Source organism: Camelina sativa, chromosome 2 (genome assembly GCF_030686135.1).
Source record: "Camelina sativa cultivar CO46 ecotype springtype chromosome 2, ASM3068613v1".
In the NCBI taxonomy this organism is placed as follows: Eukaryota; Viridiplantae; Streptophyta; class Magnoliopsida; order Brassicales; family Brassicaceae; genus Camelina; species Camelina sativa.
In genome coordinates this window covers 21,247,395-21,274,958 of record NC_141881.1, presented here as the reverse complement: position 1 = coordinate 21,274,958, position 27,564 = coordinate 21,247,395, and the positions used below count along the sequence as shown (strand labels likewise).

Below are 27,564 nucleotides of genomic sequence, written 5' to 3'. Positions count from 1 at the left end.
AAATATCTTATATAATATGAGAAAGTTTTTCTCAACTTTTGTTAAGGAGATGACACTTGGATTACTATATTATTGACACATGTATATTTTTGTTTGGACCTAATTAACTATAGTTTAGACCTAATTAACTACATGCCCATAAAACCAAAAAAAAAAAAAAAACCATATGTATTTCCTTCCTTCTTTAATCAGAAACATATGCAACCCCAAAAATCTAAAGCCACCTTATATCAATCTGTGATTGATTTCATCTTAGAACTATATACCAACATTTAATTAAATTTATAGATTGAATTCTTGGGTTTAATTTATGTGTTTGAATCTTATATAATTTTCACGGGCACAAACAGAATCAAATTTAAGTAAGATGGTGGGTAGGTATTATTCAAGTAAATTAGTTTAAATTTTTTAAAAATTGTTTATGTAAAATTAAAATTTGTTAAGAAGATGACACTTGGATTACTATATTATTGACACATGTATTTTTCTGTTTAGACCTAATTAACTATAGTTTAGACCTAATTAACTACATGCCCATAAAACCAAAAAAAAAAAAATCATCTATATTTCCTTTCTTCTTTAATCAGAAACATATGCAACCCCCAAAAATCTAAAGACACCTTATATCAGTCTGTGATTGGTTTCATCTTGGAACTATATACCAACATTTAATTAAATTTATAAGTTTGAATTCTTGGGTTTAATTTCTGTGTTTGAATCTTATATAATTTTCACGGGCACAAACGGAATCAAATTACATAAAATTTCTAAGTTTTCATATTAGGAATTTCAAAATAAATTATGAACATAATCAGTTATGTTTTAATTTGAAATAATACCATCATTTTATGCATTGCCTTAAGATTTTATATAATATGAGAAGGTTTTTCTTAACTTTTGCTAAGGAGATGACACTTGGCTAACTATTTTTCTGACACCTGTACTTTTTCCTTTGGACCTAATTAACTATAATTTGGACCTAATTAACTAAAGACCCATAAAACCCAAAAAAAAAACTATCAACATCCCATAAAACCAAAAAAAAAAAAATCATCTATATTTCCTTTCTTCTTTAATCAGAAACATATGCAACCCCCAAAAATCTAAAGACACCTTATATCAGTCTGTGATTGGTTTCATCTTGGAACTATATACCAACATTTAATTAAATTTATAAGTTTGAATTCTTGGGTTTAATTTCTGTGTTTGAATCTTATATAATTTTCACGGGCACAAACGGAATCAAATTTAAGTAAGATGGTGGGTAGGTATTATTCAAGTAAATTAGTTTAATTTTTTAAATTAAAATTTTGAGCTTACTTTCTGGAAAATTACGTAAGAGTATGAGATGGTTTTGATATAATTCTATATTATTTGGTTCAGTTCACACTTATTATTTCAAACGTTATGTATTTTTGAATTACATAAAATTTAGAAGTTTTCATATTAGGAATTTCAGAATAAATTATGAACATAATCAGTTATGTTTTGATTTGAAATAATACCATCATTTTATGCATTGCCTTATACCCACTATTTCCTCAATTTTCATTTTTGTTTATATTACTTCTCATTTTTAACTTATTATTTTGAAACACTTGCGAATTTATGATCATTAATATTTGATTTCAATCCATCTCCTTCTTAAAGGCTCAAACATTCTATAAAGTTTAGTTTCTATTACCAGACAAACACATCCTCTTTCAGACTATTGTGAAAACTAAAACATTTACTTTATATTCTATCCTCGATTCAATCTCCAACGAACAACAAAACATCGGTAACAATAGTATCGTTGTTCGGATCATCCGTATTCGGGAAGTTCCTAACTTTAGAAGAAATATTGTCTTATTATGTCTTGAATATTTTTTCCAAAAATGTAAATTATTTTTCTATTGTTCACTTGTTGATGATTTATGCAATCATTTTATAATATTTATAAAAGAAAATAAATAATGACATGTGTATTTGATTTTAAAAGAATTTTAATATATAATGATGTTGGACGTCAGATTCTTAGAGTATGAATTGAAAGAAATCTTACTATATTATATCATCTTTTTTTTTTGGTAAGCACTATATTATATCATCTAATAATAAAGTAAAGTTTTCTTTTGGAAAGCTGCAAAAGATTGTCATGTGATGTTCTCTTCTTTCACAAGTGTCATTTTGTTTCTTTTAATTTTTAGTATAACAAATTTATTCAATTGAATTTACATGATAAAATTTTCGCTTACCAAATAACTTGATGATTAAATAGTTTAAGGATATAAGATTATATATATATTTGGGTTGTATAGGATAATGTCGAGTAATAATTGGTTGTTTTATTTCCACACTTTAATATAAATAATTCACATGATCTTGATATTACACTATTTTATTTCATTTTCAATCCATTATAAACTAAATTATATTTTAATTTATAATATCTAAATGACTAAATGAGAATTGAATATATTTTTTTGATAAAGAGATAAATGTATATATTTCTGTTTAAAAAGAGAAGTGAATATATATTTAAATTCATGATTTGAATAGCTAAGATGCCCGTTCATAGATCTATAGTTATAATATATAACTTTTGAATATATATATTTAAAACAATAGACAATTTCAGTTATTAATTCACAATAATCTATACTAGTATTTTTACAGCAGTTTTTGCTCAAAAATATTATTTGAAAAGTTTTTACATTAAATGCTATTTAATGCTTATATTCATATCCAAACAAATTTAGTTAACTTTCTCTACTATCTTTATAATCAAACACAATTAAAATATTTTAAATATCTATATTTATAATGTTCTATAATTAATATTGATATTGAGAAGATTTATTTCAGATTAAAAAAATTATTCTCTTATTATCTCTTTTTGATTTTAAAATTTTAATGTAGTGAATCATCATATACCACATAAAGTTAATATAAAAAAGTGTATTTTTCCTGCATATATTGTGATTTGAATTTTTTAAAACAAACATATATTACTCAATTAATATAAAAAGTGTGTGTTCAATATACATATATAGTAAATTTACTGTATATAGTAAATTATAAAATTTTAAGAAGTTTATAATTTATAGCTGATATATCTAAACTTAATAAAAAGTTTAAAATTAGAAATATTTAAACATATTAAATTTTCAAAATTACAGAAATGAGTTATATTACATGACGTGTTATATGACATTAAAGGATTGAATTGATAATACTAAAAAATAAACTATCAGTAATATGATATTTCAATACGAATTAAAATCCTCATTTTAATGTTTTAACAACACCAATATAAAATATGTCGAATCAAACTGTTTTAATTAATATTGTAGTAAACAAAAAATATTGTGCGGTATACCATGATTTATATATTAAATCACTAAAATTAACAAATTTAGTATATTAGAAAAAAATTAAAAAAAAACTTACACCGCGGTGTACCGCGGTCATAATCTAGTAATAAATATAATTTGGTTTCTTTTAGTTCACATATAAAGGCAAAATAATGCAGAAATTAGCGAAGTTAGGTGATCATAAATGGTTTGTATTTAACTATTTATTGAACCATCTTGCTTTGTAGCTTGTATATAAACCTCTTCAGTGATTATCTTTTTAACAACAAAACATAGCTTATCTTTATAAATCAATATCTTTTCTCATATATATGGATTCACTTAGCGTGATTGGAGTGTCCATAGCCATCATTTACTTTCTCATTCTTTGTCGCTTCATCTTCAAGAAACCTCTTTACAGTTTCCTTATAATTAGCTGGCCAGTTTTGGGGATGATACCAGGTTTTTTGTTGGTGATCCACCGTGGTTATGACTTCGCTGCGGAGGGTCTTGAAAGCAGTGGGTTAACATTTCCATTCAAGGGACCGTGGTTCACGGGAATGGATATGCTGGTCACGGTTGATCCGGCTAACATTCACTACCTACTAAATTCAAACTTCTCAAATTTTGTTAAAGGTTCTGACTTCAAAGAAGTCTTTGACACCTTCGAAGATTCGTTATTCACAAAGGACTCGGACGCATGGAAGAATCTGAGGAAAGCTTCTCAGGTCATGATCAACCATCAAGGATTTCAAAGATTCTCAATGAGTACCACGAGAAGTAAAATCAAGGACGACCTTGTTCCTTTTTTTAACCATATCGCAAAGGAAAGAACGACTGTAGACTTGCAAGATGTGTTCTCGAGGTTTAATTTGCGTACGATACAACTCTAGTTATAACAACCGGATGTGATGATCCTAGATCTCTCTCAATTGAAATGCCAGAGATTGAGTTCGCTAAAGCTCTCAACGATATAGGAGAAGGAATTTATTATAGGCATGCTAAACCAAGATTCTTTTGGAAGCTACAAAACTGGATGGGAGTTGGGATAGAGAAGAAAATGATAGAAGCTGGTGCCATTTTGGATCGAGTGTGTGCCAAATACATATCAACCAAGAGAGAAGAGACAAAGAGATCACAAGGAAATAATCATGACCATTTTGATGGAGAAAGTGAAGATCTTTTGACATCTCACATGAAGCTTAATACAACCAAGTTCCAACTTTTGAGTCCTATCAACGATAAATTTCTCAGAGACACTGTCCTATTTTTAGTTCTTGCTGGGAGCAATACCACTGCCTCTGCTCTCACTTGGTTCTTCTTGCTTTTGTCTGAAAACCCTAGAGTGGTGACAAAGATTCGCCAAGAGATTGATGACACAATTCTACCAAGAAATGTCGTCTTATGATCCAATGGAGTACTAGCCAAGAAATGTCGTCTTATGATCCAATGGAGTACTTGAACAAGTTAGTGTATTTACATGCTGCATTTTGTGAAACAATGAGGCTTTACCCACCAGTTCCGATCGAACGTCTGTCTTCTGTAAAATCAGATGTGCTTCCAAGTGGCCATAAAGTCGAAGCAAACTCGAAGATTTTGATCTTCATTTTGGTATTGGGAAAGATGAGGGCCATATGGGGTGAAGATGCATTAGAATTCAAGCCAGAAAGATGGATTTCAGAGACCGGAGCGTTGAGACATGTACCTTCCTTCAAGTTCTTAGCATTCAATGGCGGCCCGAGAAGTTGTCTAAGTAAACAAATAGCTATGATTCTAATGAAAATTGTGGTGGTGGAGATATTACAAAACTATGACATTAAGGTTGCTAAAGGGCAGAAGATTCAACCAGATACTCATATAATTCTTAGAATGAAGCACGGACTTAAGGTTACAATTAACAAAACATGCTAAGAAGATGTTTATCTTTAATTTATCTTGAAAATATTGAAATAACTGTTTGTAAATTTGTATTTTAATGATTTTGAAGGATTTAATAAGATTTCATCATATATAACTGTTTGCACAAATTTGATAAAACATCATCATATTTTTTTTATTTGGCATAATGAAATGATGGACCATTTAGAAATCGTTCACAAATTCATCTTATCCATTTGTGGTTAGTAGTTAGTAGTTGGTTTTTTTTGGACCCTTTTTCTTAAGAGTTTTAACAAAAACGATTTTGGACACTTGGCTTTTTTTTGCCCCTCTTGCCACACCCCCTAGAGATAGGCATGGTGGTACCGATCCCAACATATTATGATGTGTATTGTGCGCCTTTTACCAGTTAGAAGTGATAGCTATCGGATCTAGTTAGTATTTCAAAATATTCATACACCCCAAATAATCCACAAAGTTTTTTTAACTATGTTTCAAAATAGACATATTTTAAAAACACGATAAAAAATCAATAAGATTAACCTCTATAAATTAATATCTGATAAATTAATAAACATTAAAAATTAATAAAATTCTTCGATCTCAAAGGAGATGAGTATAAAAGTTAACAAAAAATGAGAAATAATAAGATAATATTTTTTTCGAATCTCTATGTAGTATATAGTCTTTTGTTTTGGTCAAAATTATAATCGTTGTATAATTAATAACTTAAATAACATAAAAAATACCATCAGCAAAATGGATACTTAAACCATAAAGAGATGAAAGTTTTTTGGAAATTTAGAAGTGAATTGTATAAAATAAATTATTGAATTTTTTATTAATATATATATATATATATGTTATTATATGTGTGATTATATATGTAAGGACCACACCAATTAATTTTATCCACCATAACTGACATACTAGAGTAGGATCCGCACAAGTTGATATTTTTACTGTATTTTTTTTTTAAAATAAACAAGTATAGCTTATACTGTTATAAGTTCTATATTGCTGTTTTTATTATATATCATGAAAATATGTTTTATGTATGTCGATTTGGTATAACTGATTATTACCTTGTTAATTTAGTGGATATATCCAGATTTTTTTTTTATTTTGTATATCTTTTATCTTGTTAAATTTGTTGATATTGTGAAAAGCATAAGAGACTTGTTTATATGTTTAGGTATAAAGAAATAATTTGTTTAGAGATTTGTTAAGATATACACTACTTTGTAAGAAATGATGTAAATCTTTCAAATAGAATGTTATATTAGCAAATGTACTTCCATTTTAATAAAAAGGGGATATACGGTATAACACCAATGATTAAATGTTCTTACATAGCCATGCATGCTATCATAGATATGATATAACTTAATTTATTACATGTGTTATATATATAGCAAACGAGTTCTCGTATAAATTACTCAATCATACGAAAATCCATTACTTTTGTCAACTAAAAAACAACTTTTTACGTATGCTATGATGGCCCATGATCATAGGCTTAGCATTCTCTTTCTTCATCGTCTACTAGTGTTTTTCGCTCCACAAGAAAACTCCAAAGCATATGGTCACGAACTGGCCGGTCCTTGGGATGCTTCCGAGTCTGGTCGTCCAAATCCCTCGTGTCTACGACTTGGTCACTGAGTGTTAAATTCCGGCTTTACTATGGGCTTCCAACTCAAAACCAATTGGGAATGAGTGGACAGGCTCATATCTTATATATACCACTTAAGATCCTACTCAACTTCCAATGTGGGATATTGTATCCTTAATATGCCCCCTCGTGATGATGGCTTCTTTAGGTATCAATCTCGGTATGTTCGGGCATGAATCACGGGCCAACTATTGGGCTGGGCCGATTGTGGATTGGGTTGAGTATGTGCGGACCGGACTCTGATACCATGTTAGATTGTGGCGGAAAATATGACGCTTTGTTTCATAGGGCCATGGCTTAGTGGAACAGACATATTGCTCACCGCTGACCCGTTAATATCCACTACATTCTAAGTTCAAATTTCGTTAATTATCCCGAAAGAAAGAAGTTTCAGAAGATCTTAGACTTCTTGGGAGATGCGATTTTCAACGCCGACTCGGGCTTGTGGGAGGATATGAGAAAATCCTCTAATGCCATATTTAGCCATCAAAATTTTCAAAGTTTTTCGGTGAGTACAAGCGTAAGCAAATTGTGGCAAGGGCTTATTCCTATTCTTGAAAACGCTGTTGAGAAACACACCATCATCGACTTGCAAGATTTATTCCAAAGATTCTTGTTCGATAAATCTTCAATTTTGATGATCGGGTATGATCCAAAATGTCTTTCTATTGAAATGCCTAAAGATGAGTTTGGTGACGCGATGGACGGAGTTGCAGATGTTATTTTCTATAGACATCTCAAGCCGTCTTTCCTGTGGAAGTTCCAATATTGGATTGGTGTTGGACTAGAGAAGAAGATGAGAAGAGGTCTCGCGGTTTTCGACCAAATGCTTGGGAAGATCATATCGGTTAAAAGAGAGGAGATCAAAATTCATGGGATTCATGACTCAGAAGGAGTATTGTGATTTCTTCTATATCACAGTCAATCAATCTCAAGGATACGATATCAATCACATTAATCTTCTGATTCAGTATTCATTGTATAATCTCTCACATTAGGAAACAGTCTCTTGTATATATGTAATGGTGATTAACATCAATAAGACAACACAATTCGACAAACAGTCTCTGCGTCTCTTTATGGTATCAGAGGCAAAACTAGAAACTTTATTATTATTATTATTTTTTTTTCCTTTCTTGACAATGAGCAACACCGCTGTTGGTGACCAACCCCCAACGAACTCGACCCCGACAAACTCGACTCCGACAAACTCAACCTCGACGACCACGACTCAACTGAACCCGACCATGATGGAAGTTCTCCGTATGATCTCTCCATACGATTTGACCGCCGCCGACAATCTCGCCGTTGTGATCTCTCATCCCGTGTTGAAAGGAACAAACTACGACGAATGGGCATGTGAGATGAAGACTGCTTTGGCTTCACGCAAGAAATTCGGTTTCTTGGATGGTTCCATCACACATCCTGACATCAGCTCTCCTGATCTAGAGGATTGGTGGACGATTCAAGCGCTTCTGGTGTCTTGGATTAAGATGACCATCGATCTAGTGCTGCGTTCCAACATCTCTCACCGAGATGTGGCCAAGGATCTTTGGGATCACTTGAAAAAGCGATTCTCAGTCACCAATGGTCCACGGATTCAACAACTCAAGGCAGAGCTTGCCTGTTGCAAGCAAATGGTCTTACCATTGAGGCATATTTTGGCAAACTCTCACGGATCTGGGACAGCATGTCTGCTTATCGCCCATTACGAGTGTGAAAATGTGGACGGTATGTTTGCGATCTTGGTACAGTCCAGGAACAAGACCGTGAAGACGACAAAGTCCATCAGTTTTTGTTTGGTCTTGATGATAGTAGTTTTCGTACTGTTCGATCTAGCTTGGTGTCTCGCACTCCAATTCAGTCTATGGAAGAGGTGTACAATATTGTACGTCAAGAGGAGGACTTGGTTCGCCAAGGAGCACAACCACCAGCTGATCAACCCGACGTCACTGCCTTTGCTGTGCATTCTTGATTTCGACGTGATGACAAAGACAAGGGAGTTTTGTGTTAGCACTGCAATCGAGCTGGACATCCCTCTGATAGTTGCTACGCCGTGATTGGGTATCCGGAGTAGTGGGGAGAGCGACCAGGGTCTCGCTCTACACAAAGTTGAGGACGTGGAGGCTCTATTGCTTCTTCTAGTGTGGGTCGTGGCCGTGGTGTCTCTTACGCTAATGATGTGCAAATCAGTGCTCCTATTGTAGAGCATGCCAACTACGTGCTCACCGATGCTGATCGTGATGGTGTCACTGCGTTAACCGATGCAGAGTGGAAAGGCATCAAGAACTTGTTAAACAAGCGAACTCCTCCTGCCCCCAATGACCGCCTCTCGGGTAAGTTATTGTTTCTTCTTGGATCCTTGATACGGGTGCCTCTCACCACTTGACTGGTCGGTTAGATGTTTTGTCTGATTTGAAGGCAATGGCACCAGTTATGGTTATTCTAGCGGATGGTAGGGAATGCCTCTCTGTTTTGGAAGGTGTAGTGGTTCTTGGGGCTGGTCTAGTTTTGCGATCAGTTTATTATGTTCTGATTTGATTTCTATGGGGCAATTGATGGATGAGAACCGGTGTGTTGTTAAACTTGCTGATCACTTCCTTGTTTTTCATGACCGCACTTCGAGGATGGTGATTGGAGCAGGGAAACGTGAGCGTGGGACGTTTATTTTTTTAAGCATGGAGATAGCCGGTTCTGTGACGACACGATCAAAGGAGACTTATGATTTGTGGCATTGCCGAATGGGTCATCCCTCTGCAAAAGTTGTGGGTCAACTTCATAATGTTTCAGTTTCTATTTCTTTAGAGAATTTGAATAATGCTTGCGATGTATGCCTTCGTGCGAAGCAAACTCGTGCTCCTTTTCCGAGCAGTATGAATAAAACCAATACCGCTTTTCAATTGATCCATTGTGATTTGTGGGGGCCATATCGAACTCCAACTTATTCAGGAGCTCGTTATTTTTTAACCATTGTGGATGACTTCTCTCGTGGTGTTTGGCTTTTTCTTCTCAACAAAAAGTCAGAAACAGCAACGCAGATCAAATATTTTTTGGCCTTGGTTAACTGACAGTTTGGTGCTACTTTGTGTGTCTCATCAAAACAGTAAAGACAATCCGCATCAATAATGGCACCGAATTTATGTGTCTCACTAGCTACTTTCGGGACAATGGGATCGAACATGAAACCTCTTGTGTTGGCACTCCCCAACAGAATGGTCGTGTGGAAAGAAAACATCGCCATATCCTCAACGTCGCTAGAGCATTGCGTTTTCAATCTAAGTTACCTATGCAGTTTTGGGGTGACTGTGTTTTGTCCCTCTTGCCACACCCCCTAGAGACAGGCCTGGTGGTACCAACCTCAACATATTATGATGTGTACTGTGCGCCTTTTACCAGTTAGAAGTGATAGCTATCAGATCTAGTTAGTATTTCAAAATATTCATACGCCTCAAATAACCCACAAAGTTTACTATGTTTCAAAATAGACATATTTTTAAAACACTATAAAAAATCAATAAGATTAATCTCTATAAATTAATATCTGATAAATTAATAAACATTAAAAATTAATAAAATTCTTCAATCTCAAAGGAGATGAGTATAAAAGTTGACAAAAAATGAAAAATAATAAGATAATTTTTTTTAGAATCTCTATATAATATATGGTCTTTTTTTTTTGGTCAAAATTATAATCATTGTATAATTAATAACTTAAATAACATAAAAAATACCATCAGCAAAATGGATACTCAAACCATAAAGAGATGAAAGTTTTTCTGGAAATTTAGAAGTGAATTGTACAAAAGAAATTATTGAATTTTTTTATTAATATATATATATATATATATATATGTGTTATTATATGTGTGATTATATATGTAAGAACCACACCAATTAAATTTATCCACCATAATTGACATACTAGAATATGATCTGTTCTAGAGCACAAGTTGATATTCTTACTGTATTTAAAAAAAAAAAAAAATAAGTATAGCATATACTGTTATAAGTTCTATATTGTTGTTTTTATTTTATATCATGAAAATATGTTTTATGTATGTCGATTTGGTATAACTGATTATTACCTTGTTAATTTCGTGGATATATCCAGATTTTTTATTTTATTTTGTATATCTTTTATCTTTTTAAATTTGTTGATATTGTGAAAAGCATAAGAGACTTGTTTATATGTTTAGGAGGCATAAAGAAATAATTTGTTTAGAGATTTGTTAAGATGTACACTACTTTGTAAGAAATGATGTAAATCTTTCAAATAGAATGTTATATTAGCAAATGTACTTCCATTTTAATAAGAAGGGGATAGACGGTATAACACCAATGATTAAATGTTCTTACATAACAATGCATGCTATCATAGATATGATATAACTTAATTTATTACATGTGTTATATATATAGCAAACAAAATCTCGTATAAATTACTGAATCATACGAAAATCCATTACTTTTGTCAACTAAAAACAACTTTTTACGTATGCTATGATGGCCCATGATCATAGGTTTACTTGAAATTTTCATAGCATTCTCTTTCTTCATCGTCTACTAGTGTTTCTCGCTCCACAAGAAAACTCCAAAGCATATGGTCACGAACTAGCCGGTCCTTGGGATGCTTCTGGGTCTGGTCGTCCAAATCCCTCGTGTCTACGACTTGGAAACTGAGTGTTAAATGCGGGCTTTATTATGGGCTTCCAACTCAAAACTAATTGGCAATGAGTGGAGAGACCCATATCTTATATATACCACTTAAGATCCTACTCAACTTCCAATGTGGGATATTGTATCCCTAATACGCCCTGATATATCATGGTTTTTAGGTATTTTTAGTCATGATATAATTCTTATTTATAAAGTCTTTTTGGTATTTTTAGAGTCTTTTGAGTCTTTATAGGATTTAGCATGGATGGGAGTATAATGGAGCTAAATAGGAAGATTTGGAGCTTAATCAAGCATTGAGGCTGAGCTACAAAGTTGAGAGACGAATTCAGAAGTAAGCATCGATCGATGCAACTGATGGCATCGATCGACACAGAGCCAAAGACGAAATCGGAGGTTTTTCTCACAAGTTTTGAAGATTTACATAACTGTCCCAAAGTTTTCCATATTTACATCATTACTCCATGGACGTGTTTTAGGCATATAAATAGGATTTTTATGGTCGTTGTTTAAACCTAAGCTTCATTTTTTCCTGCAACTTTTGAGAGCAAAACCCTGAGAGATTTTTAGAGAGCTTTTGGAGAGAATAATCAAGACTCCTTCAGAGAAGATTCAGAACTCCTTTACTTCTTCTTTAATCTCTTTTTTAATGCAATTTATTCAGAAGATGTTTTGTGTTTCATTGATTATTAGGTTTGAGTAGATCTGCTTGTTAGGTTTAGGGTTTCTCATTAGGGATTTCATGGATTGTTAAATTAATTAATTGTTTGGATTCATTAACTTTCTTGTTCTTCACCATAGGTTATTTTAATACTAGATCTTTGATTAGTCATCTGGATTTAGATCTTAGGATTATTAATTGATCTGATTTTCCATGATTTCCTAAGAATTTTCCTACGCCTAGCGTTTATTCCTATTGATTTACAACTCTTTTACTTTCTGTTTTATTTTGCAATTTAATTAAAATATTTCTGTTTAACATAATTTAAAGGTTATTAAATCTATTTTGTGAATATAGAGTTCTTTTGAATTTGATCCCTTAATACTACATTGACCTCTTAATTTGAGAGAGTAGCTCTAGGGTAAATTTGAGCATATCAAATTTTGGCGACGTTGCCGGGGACTCTTTCGATATGCTCAAATTTTGGCGCCGTTTCCAGGGACTCTTTTGATTCACCATTAGATTAAAGTCTTTGATTTTGTCTAAATTTTTCTTTTTCTATTTTACTCACACGCTTTTGTTTCTTTTCTCTTGTTTGTTTCAGGTACATGCCTAAGCATAGCACCAGGAAAAATCATACTGGTCCAGTTGTTAAGCTTACAAACCAAGAGTTAGGACAACTAGAGCGTGATAACACAAAAGCAGCCAAGTCAGTGAATATGGCCAATACAATCATATTGAGACCTGATGCGGCTGGAGTTTTGAGGGATCAAGAGGGTCATGTGCGCAACAAACAAGGCCAGAAACTTGATGTTGAAGGACAAGTTATTCAGGAAGAACTTGTTGTGGCCGATGGGAATGCAGGTTGCGTCGATCGACGCAACGATGGCATCGATCAACGCAACCAGGAAGGCATCGACCGATGCAACGTTGGCGTCGATCGATGCAATGTCGGAACTGGTGCGAATGGAGCCGATTTGGATGGTAACAACCAGCAGAACCTTCAGCCTAGACGGGACAACAATGGAGAGCTTGTCAAGACTCTTGCGGACTTCAACAGACCAGACTTGTTCTATGAGAACCGATCCGCAATTGTCCTTCCTCCATTTCCAAGGAATGATTTTGAGCTAAAGCCTGCCTACTTTGTTCTTGTTGGACAAAGACCATTCCAGAACCTGCCACATGAGAAGCCTCCAGACCACAATGAGCACTTTGAGGATATAGTCACAAGCATCAAGGCTAATGGAGTCACAGAGGACTATCTCTATTGCAAGATTTTCCCCTACTCTCTTGTTGGGGAAGCTTCTCATTGGCTAAGGCAACTCAAACCAGGATCTCTGAAGACCTGGAATGACATCAAGGTGGCATTCTTGAACTACTTCTATGATGATGCGATGTCTGATGAGCTGAGGATCAAGCTCTCTACCTTTAGACAAGGACTTGCTGAATCTTACAAAGCCGCTTGGGTGAGGTTCAAAGCATACTAGAGGGACTGTCCGCATCATGGGTTCTCAGAGGTGCAGTTGATTAGTATCTTCTTCAGTGGTATTGATTGGAGGTATCAGATGGTTTTGGATGCGGCTAGTGATGGGAACTTCAAGACAAGGTACCCAGATGATGCTGAAAAGTTGATAGAAAGACTAGCATCAAGCAATAGCACTAAGAATGCAGACCTAGAGTGGAAAAGAGCACATGAAGGCAATGGTTCAAATCAGTTTGCTGCAGTGAATGCTAAGTTGGATACAGTGCACAATCTTCTTGTGGGAAAGAACACTACAAGAAAAATGAACATTTATAGCATTACATTATAGCACGATTTACTGCAATGCTATTGTAGATGAGTTAGTAATTGTGTTATTATAGCATAGCGTTTTTCAAACGCTGTGGAAAAAATTTTACTAACCGGGAAACTAAAGTCACTTAGTCCGCCAAACACTTAGCCAATATTTCACAAATTTTAGACTTTACTCTTTTTTCCCCAAAAAAAAATCACTTTCACGACAAAACCTAAAAAAAACTCTCTCGAAACTTTCGTGAGACCCACCAAATCAAACCCACAAATCGCTCTCTCAGTCTTTCAAATTGCTTCACCAATCACGAATTGAACTCGCCGGAATCACCCTTGAAAGTACCGGCGACAACCAAGCTTTTAGCCGCCGACCCTATTTTCGCATATCCCGGATTTGAGCTTGAATCGAAGGCATGTCTTGCTTCCTCTTACTCTTTCTTTCTTTCTTTTACTATGGGTTCTTTTCTTTGATTGTAAACAACGATTCTATGTGATTTCATAGTTTTCCTCTTTTATTTGCATCCATATGTTTCGATTGAAGCTCAACTATGTTTATTTGTTTCGATTTCTTCTAGAAATTGGATAAATTGTCAGTTGTTTTGGACTTGCAATCTGATTTAAGAACATTAGTTTAAGATCTGAGTTTTAGTTATTCTATCCGAGTAAAGCTTCTCCATCATTTTTACATTTAGGTTGTGTATCTAATTTAAGAACATGTTTTGACAATTATTTGTTTACCGTGATTGTTTCAAATCTGTTTATTTGTTTGATTTCCTCAAAAATCCTATACTCTTTCTATACTTATTTGTTTGATTTATTCATCATATAGTAATTCAAATATTCTTTTTTTGCAAGTCTTGCTGATTTCAATATTGGATAGCTGAAGCAACTCTACTATTTTGCTGAAATCATACGACAGGTTGGTACAATTTCTTACCTTGTTATGTTGTGTGTTTGATTTCTGTTTCATTTATAACATTACTGTGAATGTGTTTGTCTTGTTTTTGTGGTTTATTTATGATAGTTTGTGTCTGAATGGTCTTTTGTACAAAGTGTTGCTGAAAGTAACTATTGGTGTAGTGTTGTTTTGGTTTTTGTTTTATTCGGTGTGATAGTTTTAAAAAATGTCTGATATGTGTTTGACATAGTGTACTTATCTGGTATATCTTTTTGAATTGTTGTCTACATTGATATATGCGATTAGTTTTATACAAGAGTTATTTTGTTATAAGATTTTTTCAATAACTCTGTTATGATATGATATTAAGGATATATACTAAAGATATTAATGATACTAAAGGTTTGAATTAAGCTTAGAACATATAATGCTGGACAAAGATTGGGTGCATCTTTCCAGGTATTAAATATAATTATATTTATAGATGTTAAAGTTTTCAAAAGGTGTTTGTGGATTTTTTTATTTATTTATTTTTTCTCTTCATTCTTAAATGAAGAGCTGATCCTGCTTATGTGAGAGGGGCTTCAAATTTTGTAAGAGATGTGGCTGCTTCTTTGGGAGATGTTGATTTGATTATATGTCCTTGCATTGACTGTCGTAATATAGATCGGCACTCAAAAAGTGTTGTAGTTGATCACCTTGTTATAAGGGGAATAGATGAGGCATATAAGCTACAGTCTGTATGGTATCATCATGAAGAATTGAATTCAGCGGTTGAAGGTGACAGTGACAGCAGATTCAGCAAGTGGAATGATGAGATTTTTAGGTTATATGAAGCAGCTGATGAATTTATGGCTGATGAGTATGGTAATATGGCTGACTTAGGTGATAGTGGAGAGGGTGAAGAGAAGAAAGAAGATGATCATGAGATGATAAGATATAATATAAGCATCATCAGACACATACAGTCAAAAACATAATATAAATGCAGAACATTAAGATAGATTATAACTTGCCTTTTTCTTTAGCCAATCCGCAAACTTTTCTGTATGCATCAGATCTACGAAAGATCCCAGGACAAAGATTTTATGCTGTGATATATCTTATCATCTAATGACAAAGATCTCCATATAATGTTTTTTGACTGTACGTTTCTGCATTACGCTAATGATGATGAACAGCCTGAAGGTGAGGTTCAGTTATCTGAAGAAGTTCAACCTAAGCGTAAGAGAAAGAGAGGACCAACAAGGATGAAAGACATCGCCAAGGATCCAAATGATAGGATACTAGTAGACTACAATCTCATGGGGGATCCAATCGGTAAAGGTTCAATTAAGATGGCCTCTTACATGGGTGCATTGATACGAGAACACGTTCTGTTCACAATTCCCCATTGGCCAAAAGTCCCTGAAGATTTGAAGACAGTTCTCTGGAAATCTATCCAGGTGATAAGTTATTTACATTGATATTTATTTAAGTTACAATGTCTGGATTTCAGTTTATAAATATAATCTACTTTTGTCCTTTATTTGATTGCAGGCCAGGTTTGAATTAGATGAGGAGTACCAAAAGACTGCAGCGCTTCATCAGATGAATTGTATATGGAGGTCATCGAAATCAATATTGGTTAAGGCTATTAGGGAAGCTGAGAATCACCAAGAAAGGATGAAGCTGCGGCCTAAGAATGTTACACCAACTGATTGGTGTAAATTTGTCAAGCTCAAAACAAGTGTTGCATTTAAGGTATTAAATTTCAGTTAAGTTTTTGCTGAGATAGTATATCAATATGAACAATCATTTAATTTGTTAGGTTGTGAGCGATAGCTTCAAGGCAAGAAGGCAGAAACAAATTCCTCACACTACAAGGAATTGCTAGACTAACTGAAGAGTTGGTAAGCATACTAAAATTATGTTCCTACTTCTCATAAGTTTTAATATTCTTTCAACTGATAAAGAGAGTTCTTTGGTATAGAAACAAAATAGTTCAGACCCATCTGAAATCACACGATTAGATGTGTGGGCGAAGTCGCGTACCAAAAAGGATGGGACACCAGTGAATACTAATGCTGCTGAAAAGATTGTGAGTTGCTTTAAAATCTGTAAATTAACTTATTTTTAAATCAGTTGTTGTTTTTATTTTATTATGATCACTGTTACATATTATGATTTGCAGGAAAAGGCAGCTGAACTTATGAAGTCTGCTGGTAGTCCATCAAGTACAGCATATGGACCAGGAGATGCTCTTACCCAACTTTTAGGTCCTGATAATCCTGGTCGAATGAGGGCAATGGGTAGAAACATGAACAAAACCAAACTATCTTGTTTCCAAATGAAGCATAAGATTTTTACCGAAATGCAAGAGAATCAAAAACATCTCCAGCAAACAGTCCATGAGCTACGTGATGAGATTGACAAACTAAAGAACCAGGTTAGCTATTCATTTTTTTTTGGCTGTTGGTTAACTGCTATATTATTATATGTTCGAATTAATAACTTTTTATATATGTTACAGAGAGTTGAAACTGAGACTGGTGAAAACTCAGCAGCAAGAGTAAGTATTGTAATTTATTAGTAAGTATACAGATTTCATTATAATTATTTAGAATATGACATGTTTTTGTTCTACTAACTATTTTGTAGAGTGTGAACAAAGGATCACAACCTAAGTGTGTCTTGATTGATTGGGCTGGTGATGATTTAGTCGTTGCTGAGGGACGCATTATTCCATCTGATCCAAAGGATATGGTGAATAACAGTCCATTAGGCCCTTACGATCTTAAAATACTTGTTGAGACTGCTACTGTACCAGAAGCATCCCTTTGGATACCTGCTCATCAAATTTTCACAATTGAGAACGCTGTTGGGCATATGATTGCCTGGCCAGCCAACAAGTGTGTTAATCTAGAACAGGAGCTGCAGCAAGATGATATTGCAACACTGGTAAAGGTTTTCTTTACTTTGTCATGACTTGATTAGTATCAGTTAACATAGTTAGGTTATTGACACAATGTGTTTGACAGGGTACAAAGAAAGATTCATTGAACAAATGCAAACTACTCGATTTGTCGAATGATGATGTAGTCGTTGCTGAAGGACGTGTTCATTCAGAAGATCCAAAGGCATTGGTGAATGGAGGGGAAAAGGGCCATTTCATACCCGTACACACTCCGAAAGTGCGAATTGCTACCTGTACAAATAAGGAGGGCCAATTTATACATGTACCCTAAGACATTTTAAATTTCATACCTATACTCACAAAATTGAGCCAATTTCACAGTCCACGTTAACGGAATTAAGTCAACCGTTAGAGATGCTGACTCAGAGTCCACGTGTGTATTGACTGCCATCGAAAATGCAAAAACAACATCGTTTTGTTTTCTTTGAAAAAAAATTGTGGAATAACCACACACTAGAGGTTCGAGACGTTGTTTTGTTTTCTTTGAAAAAAAATTGTGGAATAACCACACACTAGAGGTTCGAACCCACGACCTCTTCCATATTTAACATAAGACTTAACCAGTTTATCCCACAACAATTCTCGATAGAAACCAACAAACTTATTAATATAAACCTAAGGTAGCATCCATCGAAATCGAAAAAAATTGTGGAAATCCTCACTTCCGCGGGTCGAACCCAGGTACTCAGATACAGACAGCATAGGACTTAACCAACTGATCTCACAACAATCCTCAGTAATAACACACAACTTTATCTTTATAAACCTATAAGATATCTAAGTCCCAATTAAATGAATTTGAATTGGGGGAAAAATAAAAATCCTAGGATTCTTCTTCTTCTCTCAAATATAACTGATAAATTTATAAATTTATATTTAAATTATAAATTTATAATTTATAAATGAGAATTAAATATAAATTTATAAATTAAATATAACTGAATATATTTATAAATTTAAATTTATAAATTAAATTTATAAATTAAATTTATAAATTAGATTAAATGAAATTATAAATTATAAATTTATATTTAATTCTCAGTTATAAATTAGAAATTTAATATAAATTATATATAACTGAGAATATAAAGATAAATTTGTATAACTGTTAAATTTATAAATTTATAATTTATAACTGAGAATTAAATATAAATTTATAAATTAAATATAACTGAGAATATATTTATATTTAAATTAAATTAATTTATATTTAAAAATTAAATGAAATATTTATAAACCTTAAACCTTAAACCTCAAACTTTAAACATTTCATTTAACTGATAATTTATAAATTTATAAATATATTCTCAGTTATACTTAATTTATAAATTTCTATTTAATTCTCAGTTATAAATTATAAATTTATAATTTAAATATAAATTTATAAATTTATCAGTTATATTTGATAGAAGAAGAACCCTAGGATTTTTATTTTTTTCCCAATTCAAATTCATTTAATTGGGACTTAGATACCTTATAGGTTTATAAAGATAAAGTTGTGTGTTATTACCGATGATTGTTGTGGGATTAGTTGGTTAAGTGCTATGCTGTCTGTATCTGAGTACCTGGGTTCGACCCGTGGCAGTTGGGATTTCCACAATTTTTTTCGATTTTGATGGATGCTACCTTAGGTTTATATTAATAAGTTTGTATGTTTCTTTTGAGAATTGTTGTGGGATAAACTGGTTAAGTCCTATGCTAAATACGGAAGAGGTTGTGGTTTCGAACCTCTAGTGTGTTGTTATTCCACAATTTTTTTTCGAAGAAAACAAAACGACGTCGTTTTTGCATTTTACGTGGACTCTGAGTCAGCATCTCTAATGGTTGACTTAATTCCGTTAACGTGGACTGTGAAATTGGCTCAATTTTGTGAGTATAGGTATGAAATTTGAAATTTCTTAGGGTACATGTATAAATTGGCACTCCTTATTTGTACAGGTAGTAATTCGCACTTTCGAAGTGTGTACGGGTATGAAATGGCCCTTTTCCCGGTGAATGGAGTTCCAATCGGACCAAAGGCTGTTAAAGTATTTGTTGATGAGGTGCATCAGTCCGAGACATTTATATGGAGGCCTACGATGGAAGTGACATACCTTGAGGACTGTTTACTGTCTTTTGTTGCATGGCCTTATTGCAAAATTGTATTTGAAAACACCAACACAGATGGAGCATGTCAGAAATCTACAGAAACAGGTGAGAAGTCCCATATTGATACAACTACAGCAACATGTTCAAAATCTGCAGCAACAAAGACGAAGTCTACAGCATCATGTCAAAAATCTGCAGCAACATCAAAGGAGAAATCATCTGCAGCAGATCCTAAATCAGGAGAGAAGTCTCTAACAAAAGGATCAAAATCTCCTGCAACTGAAATTGATTTAACTTCACAGTCCCCTCTTCGGAGATCTCCGGTAAATAACAATACATGTTTTGAATTTATTATAGTTAGTATTCTCTCTTTATTAAATGGTTTATATTGTAAACATGTCAGAGGAAAAACATAGGTGGAGGTATGAAGGAAAATCAGAAGTGTAAGCTGATGGATATTAGCGGAAAGAAGCGGATTGTTGCTGAGGGACGTGTTCATAAAACTGACCCGGAGCATAAGGTCCACTCTGTTACATTGGGTCCTAATGCTGCTAGTGTTTGGATTGAAAAAGTGAAGGTAGATGATGCAGCAGTCTGGAAGACATCAGATGAGATCGAGTTTATGAGAGATGCACTTGGTTCACCTATCGCTTGGCCAATTGATAAATTGGTTTTCTATTGACGGGTAGAAACTGAGGTAAGTGTTAGAAATTGATGATTGTGAGTTGAGTATACATGTTATGCAGATGTTATTACAAAATTAATGATGAAAGAAATTTTCTTTGCAGGGAGTGAAGCAACTTTGGTCCAGCTAGTCTAACTAGCTACTTTTGTTTAGTTTAAGAATATGTTAAAGAACTATGTGTTTTGGATTCAGACTTATGTTTTATGTTATATTGGTTTCAGACTTATGTTGCTTCTTTTGGATTCAGACATGTTAATTTTATGGTTTCAGACTTATGTTATATGGTATTTTGGATTCAGACTTGTGTATTAATTATATTATGCAAATTATAATAATAGATAGCTATATTAAAATACATATAACAGCAAAAAAAAACGTTATCTTTATATATTATAGCGCTAAAAATTAGCTCTCAAAACCTATATTACAGCATATGTGTAGCTATTAATAAATTAAGTATGGCAAAACTCATAAGCTATCGTATCAACATATATTATAGCACTACAAAATACTTGTTAAATAATAAAATTGAGAAAAAAATGAGATGATAAGATATATCATAGCATAAAATCTTTGTCATTATATGGAGATCTTTCGTAGCACCTAGTAAGAGCTATTAAAAAAAACATTACCCAAAAATATATTGCTATAGTATAATAATTAACAGCGTACAGAAAACGTTATGTTATCTAATATATCATTGCATTAGAAATGTGCTATGGTAGGGGTAACCTCTACCACAGCTCCGGATGACACAGCAGTTAGTAAAACGCTATTAATAACATATTATAGCGAAAATCCCGTGCTATAAATGTTCATTTTTCTTGTAGTGGAAGTCTGTCCATTTTGCTGAAGATATTGAGACTTTTGAGCCAAAGCCAGAGATTTACGAAGAAGGTGTCAACTATGTGTATGGAGCTGGGTATCAAAATCAGAGATTTGGTCAGAAGAATTCCTTCACAGGAAATCCAAACAGTAACTTCACTAGGAACTATGGTTCTTCTTCTTACCAATCCCTCCCTCCACCCAATTCAGAGAGCAAGATGGAATCAATGATTGGACAGATTTTGGAAGGTCAACAGAAGTTAATAGTAGACTTCAATGGGAAGATTGATTTTGTATACACTGAGCTGACTGGGAAGTTTGATGCATTAAATACTTATGTCAAGAAGCTGGATAATCAAGTTATTCAGACTGCTGGGTCTGTTAAAAGACAAGAGGAACTTCTTTCTAGAAGAACAGAGTCGGACCCCAAGCATGCTTGTAATGCGATTTTGGTGAAGGAAGAAGACAATGATACTACGGTTGCAGAGCTTGCATCGACCGATATACAGATTCATCGACCGACGCAATCACCACCAAGCATCGATTGCACCATCAGCATCAATCGACACATCCCACGAACAGCTCCGGTTTCTCTTCAAGTTCCACCATCTGATTCAGAGCAAGCTTATAAACCGAAGGTTCCTTTTCCTAAGCCTAGGAGATCCAAACAGGAGATTGAAGAAACTAGATGCAAGGCTATGATGGACAAAGTAATGGTTGAGATGCCTTTGATTGATGCAGTCAAGTTTTCTCCTAGGATTAAGCGGTATGTCAAGAGAATGGTCACCAATGGTTTGAGTCCTGAGGAAGGAGCACTGCTTACAAAGGATGTCAGCTCAATTCTGTTAAAGCAGCCTCCACAGAGGAAGAAGGATAAGAAGCAAGAGGTGGTTGTCTCTAAGGAAGTAAGTGCAGTGATTCAGAGTAGGATTGCAGAGAAGTTACCAGATCCTGGAAGTTTTATGTTAGATTGCTCTATCTCCACAGGAAGGTTTCCTCACTCACTTTGTGATATTGGCTCTAGTATTAACCTAATGCCCCATTCTGTTGTTGTGAGACTTGGGATGACGGATTTCAAGCCAACTAAGATCTCTCTTATCTTAGCTGATCGATCCAAAAGGATTCTTGAAGGTGTCTTGGAAGATATTCTGATTCAGATTGGAGATTGCATGATTCCTACTGACTTTGTGGTGTTGAAGTATGACAAAGAGCCTAGTGATCCTCTCATCCTAGGACGCTCTTTCTTGGCTACAGTGGATGCCATCATTGATGTTAAGAAGGGACACATAGCTCTGAATATAGATGATTTGGTTATGAACTTTGAGATGGACAAGCTGAGAAGGGTTTCCACTATTGATGGTCAGACATTTTCTGTGAAAATTGCTTCTGATGATGATCTGCTCATAGAACTTCATGAAGACATTACTGCTGGGTATGTCAAAGAGTTGGAGACTGTTGAGAAAGTGAGTAAGCAAGCTGTTAAGCTTGAAGATTGGAGTGGAGATCATCTAATCAGTACTAGAGACCATGATGAGGTTCTCATCCATGACAAGTTGCTGGTAGATGATGTTTTTGTAATGAAAACACGGATTGCTGAGGAAAGCTGCAGAATCGTTGAAGAAACATGAGTTGCAGGCCCAGTATCGATCGATGCAGCTGTTGCATCGATCGACACACCTTCCAAAATCGGACTTGTCCAAAACCAAAGTTGCAGGCTCGGACTTGCAGGCTCGATCGAAACATGAATAAACATGAGTTGCAGGCTCGGACTTGTCCAAAACCAAAGATTCTCGAGTTGATTCCTTAGCTGCAAGTCCTAGACCAGTTATAAAGCTGAAATCTCACCATTCCATAATCCAGAACCCACAGGTAAGACCAAGGTATGCATCTCCTTCTCCCAAACCTTCTCCTATCATCCATAAGACTTTCAGAGGTACAAAAACTGTTGTGCAGTTAACCAAGCCACGAGATTATCGTAGAGCACTTGTTTCTTCTGTTGATAATTTTGCAGGACATAAAAGAAAGTCAACCATACCTCAGTCCCGCCCTGGTCCTGTTCCTCACATCCTTGGCAGATCTCATGCACATTCTGCTTACACACCCCCTTGGATGAAGAGGACATTCTCTCAGAAGCATTCAATACCATGTTCCAATCCACCGGATGCCTGAGATCCGACATAGTCAAGCTAATGACTAAAAACAAGCGCTTAGTGGGATGCAACCACTGTTAGGTTTTTTCTTTTTCCTTTTTCTTTTGAATTATTTTTATTTTATTTTATTTTATTCGCCAATCTCTTACTTGATAGCAATGGGGACAGTGTTGTTTAAGTCTGGGGGAGACAGTTACTAACTACGTTTTTGTTTTTGAGAGTAAAACAAAAAAAACAAAAAAAAAAACAAAAAAAAAGGTTTTATTGAGTCAAAATTTTGTTGGGAACTATGATTTTTCTTTTTAGTGTACTGCCTTGGTTGATTAATGCTGCAGATTGAATCCACAAATCCGAATAATGAAAAATCCAATGGCTGACCAGTGAACCAGAGACATCCGAATTTCCAATAGAATCCATAAAAGCTTGAGGTAATTTATGTACTTTTTTTTACCTCATCAAGGAGATTGATGTTCATAGAGCTTGACTCCTTGTTCATACTTGACAAATAAGGTTACAAAAGAAAATGGACTCCTCTCCCTTATTCAAGTTAAAAAAAAAAAAAAAAAATCATGAGAGCTTTGTTAAAAAAAAAAAAAAAAAAGAGAGAACAAAAAATGAGATGATTTTGAACAGTTTAGAGATGTAGGTAAATTACATGTGACCTCATTATTCTACTCTTGAGTCAAATGATCATACAAAGCTTGGAAGCGATGAGTAGGTAAATTACGGATGACCCCATTATTCGCCTACAACTTTGAGAAAAAAAAGAAAACAGAGCGAAGCTATAAGAAAGATAAAATATAATAAGTCTGGGGGAGAGAAAGAGTACCACATATGGTAAAAGATATGTCTTGCTTGTTATGGTATTGTACGGGAATGAGTCTAGAAGGTTCTTGATATTGATCAAATTGATGAGACCCACCGATGAAGGCTTAATGGAGGAAGTAGTGGAATTTGGTTTGAATTTGGGATGCTATGAAAGTCAACGGAGAAGTACATGGTGGTTTGATTTGGATTTATCAGCTAAGCATATGGATTATGGTTTGGATGATTATGACATTACTTTAAAAAGAAAATGAGTTCCCATGTTTTCAAACCTCTTTCACAGAGCTAAGTTTATGTTTTGCTTGAGGGCAAGCAAAGGCTAAGTCTGGGGGAGTTGATATATCATGGTTTTTAGGTGTTTTTAGCCATGATATAAGTCTTATTTATAGAGTCTTTTTGGTATTTTTAGAGTCTTTTGAGTCTTTATAAGATTTAGCATGGATGGAGCATAATGGAGCTAAATAGAAAGATTTGGAGCTTAATCAAGCATTGAGGCTGAGCTACGAAGTTGAGAGACGAATTCAGAAGTAAGCATCGATCGATGCAACTGATGGCATCGATCGACACAGAGCCAAAGACGAAATCGGAGGTTTTTCTCACAAGTTTTGAAGATTTACATAACTGCCCCAAAGTTTTCCATATTTGTATCATTAGTCCTTGGACGTGTTTTAGGCATATAAATAGGATTTTTATGGTCATTGTTTAGACCTAAGCTTGATTTTTCCCTGCAACTTTTGAGAGCAAATTCCTGAGAGATTTTTAGAGAGCTTTTGGAGAGAAGAATCAAGACTCCTTCAGAGAAGATTCAGAACTCCTTTACTTCTTCTTTAATATCTTTCTTAATGTAATTTATTCAGAAGGAGTTTTTGTGTTTCATTGATTATGTCTGAGTAGATCTGCTTGTTAGGTTTAGAGTTTCTCATTAGGGATTTCATGGATTGTTAGATTGATTAATTGTTTGGATTCATTATCTTTCTTGTTCTTCACCATAGGTTGTTTTTAATGCTAGATCTTTGATTAGTCATCTGGATTTAGATCTTAGGATTATTGATTGATATGAGAATATAATTGATTTTCATGATAAAATCTTTGGTGAGCAAAATTACTTTTTACAAAGATATTTGAATTAGTGATTTTGTGAACTTATCTAAATTTTATTTATTGCTGGTTTTTAGCTTGAATTTTGCAAAGAGATTTGGATTTTTTGGTTTTAAAACTTAGATAATATTTGCAGTGAGAACTGATTATTTTATAATTGTGTTTAGAGTTCAAGAACGATGTTTAATTGTTGAATCCTGATTGCTTAATTAATTGATCTGATTTTCCATGATTTCCTGAGAATTTCCCTAGGCCTAGCGTTTATTCCTATTGATTTACAACTCTTTTACTTTCTGTTTTATCTTACAATTTAATTAAAATATTTATGTTTAGCATAATTAAAAGATTATTAAATCTATTGTGTGAATCTAGAGTTCTTGTGGATTCGATCCCTAAATACTACATTGACCTCTTAATTTGAGAGAGTAGCTCTAGGGTAAATTTGATCATATCACGCCCCTCGAGATGATGGCTTCTTTAGGCATCAATCTCGGTATGTTCGGGCATGAATCGGTGGGCCAACTATTGGGCTGGGCCGATTGTGGATTGGGTTGAGTATGTGCGGACCGGTCTCTGATACCAAGTTAGATTGTGGCGGAAAATATGACGCTCTGTTTCATAGGGTCATGGCTTAGTGGAGCAGACATATTGCTCACCGCTGACCCCGTTAATATCCACTACATTCTAAGTTCAAATTTCGTTAATTATCCTGAAGGAAAGAAGTTTCAGAAGATCTTAGACTTCTTGGGAGATGCGATTTTCAACACCGACTCGGGCTTGTGGGAGGATATGAGAAACTCCTCTCATGCCATATTTAGCCATCAAAATTTTCAAAGTTTTTCGGTGAGTACAAGCGTAAGCAAATTAAGGCAAGGGCTTATTCCTATTCTTGAAAACGCTGTTGAAAAACACATCATCATCGACTTGCAAGATTTATTCCAAAGATTCTTGTTCAATACATCTTCAATTTTGATGATCGGGTATGATCCAAAATGTCTTTCTATTGAAATGCCTATAGATGAGTTCGGTGACGTGATGGACGGAGTTGGAGATGTTATTTTCTATAGACATCTCAAGCCGTCTTTCCTGTGGAATTTCCAATATTGGATTGGTGTTGGACTAGAGAAGAAGATGAGAAGAGGTCTCGCAGTTTTTGACCAAATGCTTGGGAAGATCATATCGGCTAAAAGAGAGGAGATCAAAATTCATGGGATTCATGACTCAGAAGGAGAGACTCAGACTATAGACATGACCAAATATAAACACTTGAAACCTACTAGCGATAAATTCATTAGAGACACTATCTTGAGTCTTTTGATAGCGGCAAGAGACACAACAAGCTCAGCTCTCACTTGGTTATTCTGGCGTCTCTCTAAGAACCCTGAAGCAATGACCAAGATCCGACAAGAGATTAAAGAGAAGATGCCAAATTTCGATCCCGCAGATTTAGATAAGCTCGTGTATTTGGAAGGTGCCGTGTGTGAGACGCTAAGGCTACACCCATCAGTCCCATTCAACCACAAGTCACCGGCAAAGCCAGACGTGCTTCCAAGTGGTCATAAAGTCGATGAGAATTGGAGGGTAGTAATTTCTATTTATTCATTAGGGAGGATGAAGTCTGTTTGGGGAGATGACGCAGAAGATTTCCGACCAGAGAGATGGATTTCAGACAGTGGAACGTTGAGACAAGAACCTTCGTATAAGTTTTTGACGTTTAACGCCGGTCCAAGAACTTGCTTGGGAAAAAAGTTAGCGTTCTTGCAGATAAAAACAGTGGCGGTCGAAATAATACGAAACTATGATATTAAGGTCGTTGAAGGGCACAAAATTAAACCAGTTTCTTCTGTTCTTCTTCGAATGCAACATGGTCTCAAAGTAAGAGTCACTAAAATTGAGTGATAATTCATTTGTGAGTTTATATCAGTGTCGTGCTTACAGGCAATAGGAGAGGGCATTTGCCCTAAGCCACCAAAAATTAAAAATTTGTTAGGCCACATTTTTTTAAGAACCCTGAAGCAACTATTTTACTT

General features: G+C 34.4%; 1 non-coding gene and 3 pseudogenes across 1 annotated transcript; 3 read left to right on the top strand and 1 right to left on the bottom strand.

Annotated features, from left to right (window-relative positions):
• Positions 1-3,667: 3,667 nt before the first annotated feature.
• LOC104725744 (alkane hydroxylase MAH1-like) lies at positions 3,668-5,346 on the top strand (annotated as a pseudogene).
• A 1,118-nt stretch (positions 5,347-6,464) lies between these two features.
• LOC104753166 (alkane hydroxylase MAH1-like) lies at positions 6,465-27,433 on the top strand (annotated as a pseudogene).
• Positions 13,624-13,730, bottom strand: LOC147948984 (small nucleolar RNA R71). Its single transcript, XR_015586233.1, has one exon. It is a non-coding gene; the product is annotated as a small nucleolar RNA R71 (small nucleolar RNA).
• On the top strand, positions 16,143-20,633 carry LOC147948983 (uncharacterized; annotated as a pseudogene).
• Positions 27,434-27,564: the final 131 nt, after the last annotated feature.